We start from the raw sequence: 3,641 nt of genomic DNA on the forward strand, positions 1-3,641 counted from the left end.
GGCATGCCTCTTGACTCTGAATTTTAGTCCGTCTTAAGAATGGAAGTTGTCCATTTTTAAGTACGAACTAGAAAGTCATTTTTAATATGGTTCTTGGTTCTCTTGATTATTGGGTTTTGTCCCTTCTTGATACATGCTTGTGCTTGGTGTGACGACATGATGTATATATTGGGCGAGCCTTGTTGTTGAATCTCTTGGAAAACTGTGCTATGAGCGTTCTTGACACTTGGATCTTTTAATATAAAACTTGATACTCTTTATATATTGTTTACTTGATTTATTTATTATGTTCAATTATGCTGCCCTTGACTTGAGAATGATAACTTGCTGGATTTTAGGGCTCCAAACCTATAGTTTTTACACCACTAAGCTATATGCTTAGCGATAGTTGTTTCTATCGTAGGGGTTGTTCGAGATGATGCTTGAAGCTGGCCATTGGAGATGGATGTTTTGAGATCCTTAAGGAAGATCACATTTGCATATAGGCATATATATTTTGTATAAACCTTGGGACTTGTACATATTCTATGTGTTGTATATTTACATGGGAGTTTGAGGGCTGATTTGATCATGTCACCATGAGTTGTAATATAAATATGGCTATATGTTTTGTTCTTTTTGGGGTGTGTAAACCCAAGTGTTGTAATATCCTAAATCTACTATTACTTTATGAATGTTTGTGTGAAGCATGAGCAGGCTGATTTCGGTACTCGGAAGCTTGTAATATTCTTGTTATTTCATCCTTGAGTGTGAGAATAATATATATACATGAAAAGCTCGTTGGTTACTTGCTTAAATTACTTTTCGGAGGTCATTATGCATCTAATCCCTCTACTAGATTAAAATCAATATGGCCATAGTTAACCTCTTTTAAATGTCGCAAGTATTTAATTAGATTTCTTGTTTAAGTGGTAGTATCCTTTCGAAAGGGTCGCTACATATTTATTCTTAAAAACAAAACTCCCACCTTATTCAGCTCAATTATCTTTATGTATGAATTCTTATTAATATTTTGTGTGTTCAATTATGTGCCAATTTTTTTTATCAATTACATACTCTTGTTTGTATTTGTTGGTTACTACAATTTTGTATAATCACATCAAATTATTGAAATGTGTTTTTGAGGAACAAAATATATATTAATAAAGTAAGTTTCTTCGATGTTATACTTTGTTAGTGACTTGGAAATTGAGCTTCAAAAGGGCAATATAATATTTGTCAAATAACCAAATCTTTTAATGCTTGTACTTTTGATCATATACAACACAAAAGAAAACAAAAGCAACAAAAATCACATGGAAATGGAAATTGGATACAAAGTAATAGGCATGCTTTCCATCCGCTTTACATTCAAACTGAAGCATTGCACCTTACAAAAGAATGATGAAAAATAGAGGAAGATGACAATTACATCTGCTTTAAATCTAATGTAGATTCTTTTAATAGCCTTTGGAATCAAAAGAAAACACCACAACAACGAAAATAATTTAAAAGAGATTTAAAAGTAATCATGAAATTATCATGAATAAAGGAAAGTAAAATACATTTAAAACAATAAAGGATTTTAAGGGTAACTTTGTCATTTAATAAGTTATCCTGTAATAAATTATGATGGGATTATTATACCACCTATGGGAGGAATAACTTTTCTTGGTACTAATTATTTATACCAGCATAAGTTATCCCAGATTGGCCAACCAAACAACAAATTAGGTGTCATCATAATTTAATCTCGGGACTATATGGTGTTATCCCTCAAACCAAATGATCCCTTAGAAGTTTGGAATCGATAAAATAAAGGGATCTATCTGTAACAAGAGGAGGACCCTTGTTACTAGACTGTTGAAAATGGAATAAGAGAATAGAGAAAGGAAGAAGAGAGTAGAGGAAGATAAGATATTTTGATAATTTTCTACCTTTCTCATTGATAGTACTACGGATATAAGTAATTGACAGATACAATCATAAGACGACACCTGTCTACTTCCAAAACAGAATTTAGGACTGAAAAGAAATTACTAAGTGTAACTAATTAAAACTCGAGGGACTAAAACAATTTATTGAAAACTTAAATAAACTAAGTCACAAATAGACATTTGTGACACTATCTTTCCACAAATGACTATTCTGATTCACTATTCACTTTTCCTAGCTAATACAAGTAAATTACATACCTATTATGTAAAAATATAGCATGAATTACACATATTGTTATACATTCACTCATTAATATTATTAGTTTGAGTGTTTGGTTAACTTAGGTTTATTCTTATTAAATGAACAACAATTTACAAGGTGAAGGATCTATTATATTTAAATTGAAAATGCATTAATATATCATTTTTTTCAAGTTAAATAGTAGATTTATTTTTATTTGAGCAAGTGCAATATTTGATTTAGTTACTATAAAATAACCAAAAGATTCTAGTAAGTAATTTGTAAAATATATTCACAATAGTTAATTACAAATTTATAAATTTCATTTGGAATATTAAGCAACTTACCTATTTTAACTTAACTTTTAGATGTATTTATGTTATTATAAAGTCAGATTTTTTATATCAAATTCAATATAAATTTTCTATAATAAATTTAAATATGAAGGAAGGATTACTTTTATTGTGATATTTGGCTAGTAATTCAATGACCAACTATGGAATTTATGTATAGCAATATGCATGATATTTCCTCTTTTTTTGTACACATATTTTTTAAGAGATAATTAGCTAATATATTTTGTTATATTCTAGGATGAATCATAAGAAAACAGCAGGACGCCAAAAAAATTTATTGGCGAAAGTAGAAAATGAATCTACTCGATACTGCACATTCTCTAAACAACGTTCATACTTATACAAAAAAGCTTGTGAACTTGTTAGAGAATGTGATGTCGATCTAGGAATTGTTATTTCTTTGCCAAAAGGTATACCTTATTCCTTTATTAGTCCAACCTCTATTATGGTTGTTATCGATCATTTTATAAATCCTACAATAGAATTAAGTGTGGGTGACCGGCTTGTTGCTGCACAAGCACGCAAAAAAGTAAGCCAATATAATAATATGCTTAATGAATTTGATGAAAGAGAAAGATTGTAAATGAAAAATTAGACCAAATGAATGAGGCTAGAGATATAGGTTGGTCGGAGTCCATAGATCGAATCAGTGTACATGATACAATGAAGTGACGTTTGAAGCTTGGTCAATTTTCGGTGAATTTATGTTGAACACACATTTGGAGCAGCTAGAAAATGTAGCTTCATCATCTTCACAGATTCCATCAGATGATGCAAATAGGCGAATTATCTTTCGATAATATTATTTATCAAAGTCCATTGCTTTAATTTTCTGTTATTTATTATTTGGTTTCAATGATGATATTTAATTTATGTACTTTGCAATGATATCTATTGAAGACTTTTATTATTTATGATTATATGTTGTTTCCAACAAGTTAGAATTAATATCATAATATGGTTTAAATTATACGCAACACAATGAACGGACCTCTCAATTCATCAAAAACTATGTTTGAAGCACGTCATATCAAAAAAATTATTTGAAAAAATAGAGAAAGAGAAATATGTGACTAAAAATTACTCAAATACAAAAGGAATTAACTATTTATGACGAAAGAGTTTGAT

At 29.5% G+C, this 3,641-nt stretch overlaps 1 pseudogene; it reads left to right on the top strand.

Moving 5' to 3' along the window:
* The first annotated feature begins 2,751 nt into the window (after nt 1–2,751).
* On the top strand, nt 2,752–3,313 carry LOC125863818 (agamous-like MADS-box protein AGL29; annotated as a pseudogene).
* The last annotated feature ends 328 nt before the right edge of the window (nt 3,314–3,641 follow it).

The sequence above is a fragment of the Solanum stenotomum genome, chromosome 5 (genome assembly GCF_019186545.1).
Source record: "Solanum stenotomum isolate F172 chromosome 5, ASM1918654v1, whole genome shotgun sequence".
Classification (NCBI taxonomy): domain Eukaryota; kingdom Viridiplantae; phylum Streptophyta; class Magnoliopsida; order Solanales; family Solanaceae; genus Solanum; species Solanum stenotomum.